Below are 11616 nucleotides of genomic sequence, written 5' to 3' on the forward strand. Positions count from 1 at the left end.
GAAAGGGTTTGGATCAACATCAAAATGGATTTTTAGTGAAAATGGAAATTGACAACATACATTATAATTTTTGAAAGCATATCTTATATTTGATTTGGATATTGTGATCAAACATGTCAATAAACTCCATTTTCTCATCCTATGAATAAAATAGATTACACAGATGCACAATATAAGTTATAATTAAATGTATCCTAAAACTTTTATGTCATTTCATGGGCATTCTTGTTGCAACAGCAGTGTATGAAAACTAGGAACCCATTATGGCATAAATAGTATAGACCTGTTGATGCATAGTATAAGAAGTCACCTTAGCTGTAGATCCTAGCTGTGGATGTAAGCTAGTTAACATGAGAAATGATCTTGGGAAAATGAAACAGAAATGGTTTCTTATTCTTGAACCTAAGCTATGCACTTACCAGTTTTGGGGTATACTTTAGTCTGTACTGTCGTTCATTCATTCATTTTCCCATGCTTACTGTGCACTTGAATTGCTGGTGCTGTAGCAGTGATTTATGTTGCTGTCCTTGAGCTAACAGTCTCATACAAGATACAAGGTAATAGGCAACTATAATGCTATGAAACAACAACTAAGGAAGAGAAGTTACAAAGAGTAACTTGAGGGACCTGAGGCATCAGAAAAGCTTTCAGGAAGATGTAACATCTCAAGCAGTGGAAATAAGTCAAAGACTAGACAAAGGAGAGGAAAAGGAGAGGAATAAGGTAAATGGTCAGTGGACTTGACCTGCACAGGCAAGACCACCTAGGTGTAAGGAAAGAAGGGATAGGAACGGCACTGGATACTAATTGGGAGCCAGGTCATAAAACGTGATTAAAACATATTATGGTTTGTACTCTTCCTGAATTCTGTGAACCTAGTATTTTTTTAAAAAATAAACTCACTCTTAGGAGACCTTTGAACATAGGTGATAACACTCATGCAGCTCTTGTGTGCTTGATATCCACGTGTAGGGTCTACCTTCCCATCTGGACTATGACTTCTCACTTAACAATGCCTATTTCAACTTGGTACGAATCTTGTAGCATGGCAAGCTTGAGTAAAAAATTGAACAAAGTTTGTAAAATGAGTGAAGGTTTCCATCTCTTGCATTACACCAATGTGAATACTAAGAAAATTCTCATTGACTATAAAAAGGAGGATGGTGTCAAATAAAATCTGGGATTAAAAAATAGCAATAAATTTTCTCCATGGCCACAGGATGAAAGAATGTCATTTAATTTGAACCATTCTTGTCTTTGGAGAAAAGAATCTTGGAAATCTTAGTAAACAATCCTAAGTAATCATGGTACTGCAGACCCAAAACACTGTCACACCCATCCTGCAAGTCCAGTTCCATTTCTCCTTTTGTCTGGCTTAGCAGGAAATTAGCCAGACAAACAGTTGGGATTTGTTATTATAATACTTCTTTGCATTTATAGAGTTCTTTCTGGTTTCAGTGAACTTTGGGCACATTACTTACTTAATCACAGAGCCTGGGAAGCAAATATAGTTTCCCCATTTCATGGATAAGGAAAAGGAAATTAAAAATTGCAAAAAAGAAGCTTGCTGCAGATTGGCCTGCCAGTCAGCAGTAAACTCAAGACTAACTCCTGGAAGGCCAGTACACAGCCCAAACTTCCTCAAGAGGAAAATTATTCTGCAAGTCCTGAAAGAGAAAGGGCTCTTCATTACCATAAGGCAGCACAAAGATAGTAGCCAAAACTTTTCCCTTGTTTCTACTTTTCCCCTCTGAGCACAGAAATAATTTCATGGATCCTTGAGACAATACATTAACCTTGGATCCTGTGCACAGCTGGATCCTGTGGATGAGTAACCTGTTCCCCATGTATAAATGCACTTTTTTTTTCCAGGTACCTTCAGTTTTGGAAGATATCAAATGGTACGCTAGTGGCTTATAAACTTGGCCATTGAAAAGATTTTGCTCCCATCAACATTTCTTTACTGAATGGGACTTCAAGGTGTGGAAACTTCCAGTTTCCCACCTGTCATCTCCCTCTGTCCTCTTCCATGTGTCACTTGTTAACTGGGCATAGCCTGTGGCACGATACGCTGGCATGTAGTTCATAGTGGACTTTGGATGAGAGGCTCATTCTGGGCTCAGTTTACTAGAAATCTTGAAGTGAATAGTGGGATAAATTGGTATATATCACCTATATACATCTGAAATACAACCAGGAGTCAAAAAGGAAGTCCCACATTACAAGTTGCAGAAGGATACATTTAGACACGTGAAAAATAAGATGAGAATATTAGTTTCATTTTAGTCACCTTATGCCCTGAAGGATGGCCCAGTTAAACTTAGAGATGTATCAGAGTTGTAGTCAGGTACTTTCTTTGGTGTCTTCAGGCCCTGCTAAATGAATACTTGCTATTTTCTATCCTTTGTGTGGTTGGAAGTCATCAGGAAATCCTCAGAAATTCATTTAACCATTTAAATTATTCTGAGTAATGAACTATTTAAAGATTTCTCTCTAAGTATTTTCTTTTTGTAATTTGTATATGATTTCCCTACATACAAACTCTTCTCTAGTAGGAGCACCTCATAATCTTACCACCTGACCCACCTCATAGCTTTGTTTTCTGTCTTCAAGGCCTTCCAGCCTTGAATTTGTACCATTCATTGGAAGGTCAGGTGCAGAACTAAGCTGAGAAGTTAGTCTAAACTCTAGCAAAAGAATAAAAATATTCTTTCATCTCTAGAAGAAATGAAAATACCAACAGCCTCTATTTGCTGCATATTATGACTTTTTATATCTTTCATGCACATTTTTATTTAATAACTATGCCAATCATGAAAAAAGGATTAGAAGATAAAGTACAGAATTTTTCATTTTTCAAAATAAAATTGTTTTCTATAAATCAAACATACATAAATATATGGCTAGAACATACAATTTTAGTATAAGATCTTAGAAGTTTTGCAGTCCAATGTCCCTCACTTCTCAGATGGGGTAACTGAGGCTTAGAAAGGTCACACTATTAGTGGAAAGATATCTTAGTCATTTTCCTCATTGGTGGAACAAAATGCACACCACCTACAAATTAAAGGAGAAGAAGTTAATTTGGGCTCGTGGTGTTTTAGAGTTTTCAGGCCATAGTCAGCTGACTGTAAGGCAGAAAGGCATAGTGAATGAATGGGCCAGGGTGGAGAAAAGATGCTCACATTTTGGTGGCCAGGAAATAGAGAGAGTGGGCTTTGCGAAGGTATGGCGGGGAAGGTGCGAATGTCAGCACGGCAGGTAATCTGGACATTTTAATTCATATAACAAGAGGACAAAAGGAAGATGAACATTCTCGCAGGAGACTTTTTGTCAATATAAACCTAAAGCTCCTGTAATACAAATGTGTGAATTTCAGTACGTTTCTGGCTGGGTGGTAAATCTTTGCTGACTGTAGTTAGCATCGTCACTACGTGGAAGTTTTCTTTGAACATGATTTGTACTTTTTTACGAGCTACACATTATGCAGAGAAGCTGCACGGATCCTCCGGGAAACGGTTGTTGTTGCCGCACTTTGCGCTTAACAAATCTTCCTTTACAGCCGAGCCCAGTTTGAGGAGGGGGCTTCGAGAGCAGAAGAAAATGGTGCGACCTGGATCTATCTTTGAAGTCGCCCAGAAAACTATCTGGACGCAGTGACAGCGACCCCAGAAAGCAGAGGACAGCAGCAAGCTGTGCACAGAGGTCAGAGAGGAGAAACTGCTACCCTAACGACTCAAAAAGTGAAAGAAGCTGGAAAAGATTTCACCTACTTAATAGTAGTACTTATTGGAATCAGCATTACAGGTGGCTTGTTTTATGTGATTTTCAAAGAACTTTCTTCTTCACCCAGTCCTAGTAAGATATATGGGAAAGCCTTAGAAAAATGCAGAACACATCCCGAGGTGATCAGTTTCCTTGGTGAGCCTGTTAAAGGCTATGGGGCAATGATGAGACATGGTCGAAGGCATCATGTCAGTTTTATCGAATATGTAAAAGATGGGCTGAAACACACACGTGTGAAATTCTATATTGAAGGGTCCGAGCCAGGGAAGCAAGGAACAGTGCATGTGGAAGTGAAAGATAATCCAAAGAATGGTGAATATGAATTTTGGTACATATTTGGGGAAGTGGAATCCTATCCTAGAAGAACCATTATCATTGAAGATAATTCCAAGATAATTAAAAGAATCAAGCAAGCATACTGTTTCCTGGTGGACGTGAAATGGTGCAGATTCATTATGATCTTCACAACTCTTTTCCAGGATCTGTTCAGAAGAGTAAGACAGGAGTATAGCACTCATAAAGGTGAATGTAATAGGATATCTGATGTATTTAGACAAGTCTTTCCTGTGAAAAATCATGAAATAGATCATAGAGCATATTTTATTAGTGAATTTTCAATTATGGCAGTATTTCTGCTCTAATATCATTCATTATGAGAATTTTTTATTACTGAATGTTTTACAACATGTAAATAAAACAAATTCCAATATTTTGGGTTTTTTATATTACATAATTATATAAAGCCAGCAGAAAGAATTAGAACTAAGAAAAATGTCAGCCAGGAATTTAGCTCAGTGGCACCATGCCTGCCTTGCAAGCACAAGGTCTTGAGTTCCATCCCCAGTACTGGAAAAAAAAATGTCAAAAACATCTTCCATATAATTTGGAATCTCTTAAGATAACATATGAAAGTATTTGAGGACTATAATCAGTTAGATGGTAAATACCTTTCTAAATCATAGAAAGGTTGGGGAAATTGTATGACTTAGGAATCCATTTCCTGTTTCCCACTCCATGATTGGAGGCACTGTCTACTGTGTGAGGAGAACACACTGCCATCTGGTGAACTGGCTCTCACTCCATCTGTTCTAGCAGGTGTGTAGGCTGTGCAGGTCCTTCAGCCTCATCAGACTTCACTGTTCCCTGGTTGGCTGGTGACTGACATGATGGGTACAAGTACCTTGACCATAGAGGTGCCAGGAGGTGTCCCTGGCCCCTTCAGAACTTATGCTGATACTTGACACTGCCAAAAGAATGCCAGAAATAAGTGGGAGTTGTTCAAATGTGCGTGAGGCCCTTTTTAAAAAATATTTTAAAAATATGAACACTTTATTTTATTTGAGGTATTTGCTGGAGACCTATTAAAAAGTGACTTTCTCTTACAAGTCCTTATCACATAACTAAAGTGCTCTGTGGCCCCTTATCTGTGGAGGCTTCAGAATGGGGATTCCCCAGCACTATTTCTTTGTTCTTTAGAATGGACAGTGGATGGGTTTCTGATGGGTTTTTGAGATCCTAGCATATTCAGGATAGAAAGATCTTCAGGAAATTTGTTTCCTTGCTTAGTTTATCTCCTTACTTAAGTGAGTTAAAGTTTTGGTTTAATTGCTGTCTTAAGTGTTTTATTACTTTAATTCTAAAAATTTCACACATTTAGGAAGTATGGAAGTGTCACAGCAGAACTGTTCTCTCTCTGAGGTAACATGCTTTCAATGATAGGGTGAACTCTTAATTTGGGTTAGGTCTCTCAGCCAGTTTTTCTGCCTTCCCAGTAGATTGTTTATCAGTTATACAAAACTATTATTTTGTACACATAATAAACTTTTAAAGTTTTAAAATGTGACCTGATTTTGTTTTTTGCAATGTACATACAGATTATCTGCAACTGCCTAGCTCTTCTAGTGAATCTCAAGGAAAAATGTCTTATATTCTACGTACATGAGCAAAATGAGGTTTCTCTTGGATTTTTTATCTTATTAAAAGTTTCACAAAGTGACTATAAAGCAAATGAAACATTTCTCTTCCCTGACAACTTAGTTTTCTACCCATAATTAATGAGGCAAATTTATATAAATCACACAATAACAAATATTTTTTGAGGCAATCATTTGATCAACTGCAATGATCAATGCTATGCAGAAATGATACTCTTGAAGCCCTGTATTTTAAATTAGTTGATTATAAGATAATTAAAAAGATTTTTGTAATATGCTTTCTATATCCTTTTAAATTCTGTAAAATCTGTGGTAATGTCCTCTAAATTTTGATATTGTAATTTAAAAGTGTATAATTGATATTGTGTAATAGGAAGAAAAGGTCTAAAGGAGTAGGGAAAGCGGGAGGGATAGGGGAAAGGAAAGAAGGGAAAAGAAAAAATATGGGAAAAGGGAAAAAAATAGAAACGAAGTCTTTGCAAATAGGGAAGGGTGGAGGGGGTGAAGGGAGGGCAGGGGAAGGGGAAAAAATAAGAACCAAGATACTCATGTAATGGTGCAAGATCCCAATGGTGAATGTAACTGTATTTTATACTGAAAATCTACCAATAAAGTTAATGGAAAAAAAAAATTGAGAGAATGGAGGAGCCAGGGAGGGAAATATGCCTGTCCATATCATGCCTCCAGTGACTCACTTCTTCCACCAGGCCCTGCCTCCTAACAACAAGTCAGCTATAATGCTCTCATCATCCAATCACCATCCTAACATATGAGGCTTTAGGGGCTATCTGAGATACAAACTGTAATCAAAGGGAAACCCGTACTTACTGGCACCCGGTCCAGGTAGCAGAGTATAGAGAACAATGGGCATAAATTTAGAATTCTGAATTCTGCTATTTGTCAGTGCTCAAGAAAAAAAATCTCTCAAATTTTCATGGCTGTCTCTTTGCGTGAAGGAATTAAACAAAATGCTTTCCTTGGTCACCTGAAGCCCTGAAGACTATATGAGATCTCTATCAGACTACACTGCTTCTGATAATTGCAACAGTTATTTTTAAAACTGTGCTTAAAAACTAGAAAAACAATATATTATACATTTATTGCACAGATTTTTATTCTCTACATCCTACCAATATTTCCAGGTTCTTATTAGAAATTTAAAATAAAAATCTTACCAAAAAGGCATAAAATATGTTATCCAAGAAGCTAAAACTGCAAGATTCTCATAAAATGAAAACTACCTGGTCATGTGTCTTTGATGCACAGATCATGTAAATTAAAAAGTTATAGAGTATGGGAAACTTTTGATTTTTGGCTTTAAAAATAAATACCAAGAATTCCTGCAGAAACAGTAAACTTTGGTTCTGAACTATACACAAAGACTGAAACTGTACTCCAAAATAGTACAATCAGGGCTTTTGGAGAAACTCCCAGGGCGGTTTTGGAAAGACGGAGCTCTGCAGGAGAAGCTGGCTGGATGGAGTCTCAGGTTTTTCCCACTGTCTCTTCCATGTCTCTTACTCTAATACAGCAGTATGTCTGTGGTCTAAAGACAGTGGCAAAGACTGAATAAAGTGCTGGCCATGATCACCAACCCCATCTATAAAATGTTAGCAACTTCACTGAGCTTGTTTTGTTTTCATTGCCTGAACGACTCTAGTCTTTGGTAGTGTGCATCCATCTTCTGTTTTGTTGGTAGTAATTTCTAAGATCCATTGTGCACCATACTCAGTGATTTAAACTCAGATGTCACACTGAGTAAACCACATAATTAGTGGTTAAACTTCCCTGCCATAAAAATTTTAGAATTTTTTTTCAAAAGGTATATTTGGTATTAGAGAGATATGAGATAAACGTTACCACATCAGAAAAGATGGTGAACATAATGTTTGTTATATTGAGAATATTGTGTTTTTTGATAATTTTTACTATGAAGTATTTGGGGCAGTTTTAAATGGTGGCACTAAAAATAAAGCAGTGAGCACTGAACAGATGGTTTGAATTAGGAATGGGTTTAGTGCCAACTTTAGCCATGTCTGAATAGTAAAAAGAGGTATTCATTTAAAAGCTTGTTACTAGTTTTCAGAAAAAAATAGTGATTATTCCTTATTTCCTTTTTGACAATAAAACCCATATCAACAACTATGAATGTTCTGAAGGGAAAATGTCAAATAAAATCACTTTTCAGTAAGCACATAAGAATTTAAAAAGAAATTTAAATGGAGAATAAATTTGCTTTAGTAAAAATGAATAATTTTATTCAGTTTGGAACCTAATAAAATATTATGAAGACTAGTTTTGAGACCTAAAAGATGAGTTTTAAGGGTAAATTTTATTTAATTTTAGTAAACTATGATATCTACTCTCAGAAGAAACTATTTTGAAGCCAAAATGAAATATCTAAACATCAAATAACAATCACAAAATAAAAGTTTGATTTAATTGTAAATGAATCAGAAACATATGTTTTAATCTTCCCTTAAAAACATAGACAGCTCTATAAATTTAAAAACAAATGGTCTTTGTAAATATGATTTTTATCCAGACAAACCTCAGATATTTGAAGAATACTTTAAGCTATTTGAAAAACAGAATTTAACTGGACAAACTAAAAATTAGAATGTGTGTTAGAAAAAAGAAAAGGCATTGCCATATCTATTTGCACAGGAAAATAAATGTGGTGTTTGAAAAGGTGCATTGCTTTTGAGTCAGAAGATTTTGCTTCTAATATTATTTGTTTAAGCAAATCATACTCTCTTTGGGCCTTACCAAGCTCATGTGTACATCCTTTAAAAATTTCACAGAAATTTAGAATTATTAAAAATAAAACTGTATCGAAAATGTTAGATCCCTAATTTTTTTAACATACTGGGAATGGCATTTTTTCAAATGTTCTCATTGATTTCACAGTGTGTCAAAAGATTGAATGTGTTAAATGCTGCTTTAGTTTATATGTATACAGTTCACGTAAATTTACAGAAAAGATTCCATTTTAAAATAAACAAGAAAAGTTAGACAAAGTCTAATCTAATCTACTTACCCTACAAAATAGGAATCATTTCTACAAGATCCTCAATGGATGTATTTCCAGTCCCAGTCTGAACACTAGGGACATGACTACATCACTCTCGAAGGATTTCTATTCCATTGCTCCAAAGTTCACTTTTTGAGTGGAAATCTGACCCGGTAACTTATCAGCACTGAATTTGGTCCTGTCCTTAGAGAGAAAAATAGAACCATTGTATATAAATTCTCTTCTATGCAATAGCTCTTTCAATATTTCCTGCCACTTCCATACTGGGACAGCATTTATCTTTCCAGATAAAGAGAAAAACTATATGCTCAGCAAGTAAGTAAGTGTAAGGTTAGTTTACAATGAAGGCAATGGCAGAAGGAATGCTTGAAAATACTAAGTGGAACTAATTTCAAGGGACCTGACTCTTTTTTATTGTTATCACAGCACTGATTGTAGTTGCAAAACACTGGGACATAACCTATTTTTGATAATGAGAGATTTTTAAAGTAAATCACAATAGTTATTCAATTGAATATCATGTGCCACTACAAACAAAACAGTGAAAGAATATTATGGAATGATGACCACAATGTTTTGGTGAAATAAAATCACAGCCAAGTTGTTAGAGTAAATTTTTATATTTCTTACAATATTTTAAAAAATTAATAATGCAGATACATATTGAAAAAGAGTGGGTAGATAATAACTAAACTACTGATGAGGTAGGTTTATCTGAGATAGTAAGGATTTCAGGAAATTTTTATATCTTTTTGCATTTATGTATTATTAATAAAATTAAACAACATGAATTTCAACCAAAACATGAATCTCCCTTATAATCATAAAAAAGCACTAAAAGAACATTTTCTCTTTTTTTTTTTTGGTAGAGGAGAGATTCAACAAAGCTTAATTACCTTCAGAGTCATACAATACTGATCTTCACAACTGTGCCATACGTTATTCGGCAATCAGTCAAATAAAGAAATATTGGACTCAACAGAAAGCTATGAGGATCCTGAACTGAGATTGGAAGGAACTTTCAGTGTAAATTTCACAGTTAGCTGGATGTGCCTATTTGAGATAAAAGCCTCTTCCCTTGGCACACATGGGCATGCTCTGGCTCTGCCTTAGATACCTGGCTGTGTTTTTCCTGCTGAGCACTCTACATGTTTAGCAGACATAATGCATAAACCATTCTTGGCTTTCAATCGTGCTTATTTCTTGTTGTAAGCCTCAGAACTCCAGGGACATCTCCATTGAGATAGTCTGTATCTCTGCATACTAGTCACTCATTATTCCATCTCCTGTTATTTGCTACAGTTGTGCATTTAGACCAAACTGTAAACGTCAAGTGGATTTATTATCTCTGATGCCCCAGTGTACCTAAAATACCAGCTGGGAGTCCTGCCTTCTGTGCCAGGCTCTAGCAGCAAGAGGGGCTACATGAAATAAGGTCAAATCTGTGAAGCTCTCTTATGTGTGTTTGGCGGAGCTTACAATCTAGGAATAGTTTACAATCACTCTGATACTGAGCCACAGTGTTGACAGCCTAACTAGGACTACATTTGGGTGACATATAAGCTTCTTCTAGATAGATATAAGTGAACAGTGAAGTAACTGGCCATATAATTTATCTAATTAATTGACAGCCTTTCCTGTTATCCTTCACCTCCCACACCAAAGGACAAGTATTTTCAACTAATTGTGATGTCCAAGACATTTAGTAAGCCAATGGAAACAAAATGCAGCACCACAAAAGGTAAATATAAAATGACTACAGAAACTGCAAAAGGGAAGATAATCATAAAAACTGCTTCAATACAGAATAGCTAAATCAGATATGGATAATCCATAAAATTTAAGAGTAGGCACTTTAACACTATTCCCAAACATTGGACTTGAACCAGATATCTAGACTCTTCAATTGTCAAACCTTTGTCTATTGAATACACAGGATTAAAAATTATTCAATGCTTAACTATCAGAATAGATTTCCTGGCACTTTGGCTTCCTGTAAAGTCTTTATACCAATTTGTCAGGTTGATAGTCTGACAAGTTACTAGGGATGTCCAGGCACCTGAGTGAGGGTACAGCAGGGGATGAAAGAATAATATACAAAGAACAAGGAATAAAGAATAACAAATGATAGTTTATTATTACTTATAGTTTATTACTTGGGGTGTTGGGAATTCATCTTTAGCTCTCTTCTGGATAAAGACTATGAATTCTAGATTATTCAGTATTTATGATTATACAACATAGCAAGGGGGCATGAAGGCAGATGTAGGGAATAGCAGAACTAATGCACTAATGAGTGGACTGTAAAAGGGGAATAACTATGTATTCTTGTGAAGGACAGGTCACAGTTAACAAGCCACCTGTGCTATCTTGCAGGTCATAGCTAATGAGCCATCTGTTATCTTTAGTTTGATCTTGGAAAATGGTTACATAAAGTCATAATTCCTCAGCTGCTGTATTTCCTTGCTATTAGAGACTTCACAACCTCATCAATCATTGAGATCTCAATTCTCATTGAATTCACCATTGGCATAGGGAAGTATATCTCTGTAAAACAGCTGAAAGGTCAATTAGCAATTCATACTCAGGCCTTGAAATGATCCATAATTTTAATCAATAGCTGAATTCATAAGTCAAATCAATAATATCTAAAGCCTGTTCAGTGTGGTTTCAAGCTGATCTCCTGCACCAATTGATTTTTAAAAATTAATTTTATTGGTACATTTTAAATATACATAATTGTAACACTCATCATAGGGAATTTGTACCTGCACATGATATATTCTGAATCTTTTTCTCCATTCCCCTCCCCTCCCTTCATCCCCTCTTTGCCTCCTTATTTACAAAAGCATTGTTTCCATT

General features: G+C 35.8%; 1 pseudogene; it reads left to right on the top strand.

Annotated features, from left to right (window-relative positions):
• Positions 1-3203: 3203 nt before the first annotated feature.
• Positions 3204-4427, top strand: LOC101715314 (mitochondrial import inner membrane translocase subunit Tim21 pseudogene; annotated as a pseudogene).
• The last annotated feature ends 7189 nt before the right edge of the window (positions 4428-11616 follow it).

This window comes from Heterocephalus glaber, unplaced genomic scaffold, assembly GCF_053883595.1.
Source record: "Heterocephalus glaber isolate CG9 unplaced genomic scaffold, H.glaber_assembly_v1.0 deba00001569, whole genome shotgun sequence".
Lineage (NCBI taxonomy): Eukaryota > Metazoa > Chordata > Mammalia > Rodentia > Bathyergidae > Heterocephalus > Heterocephalus glaber.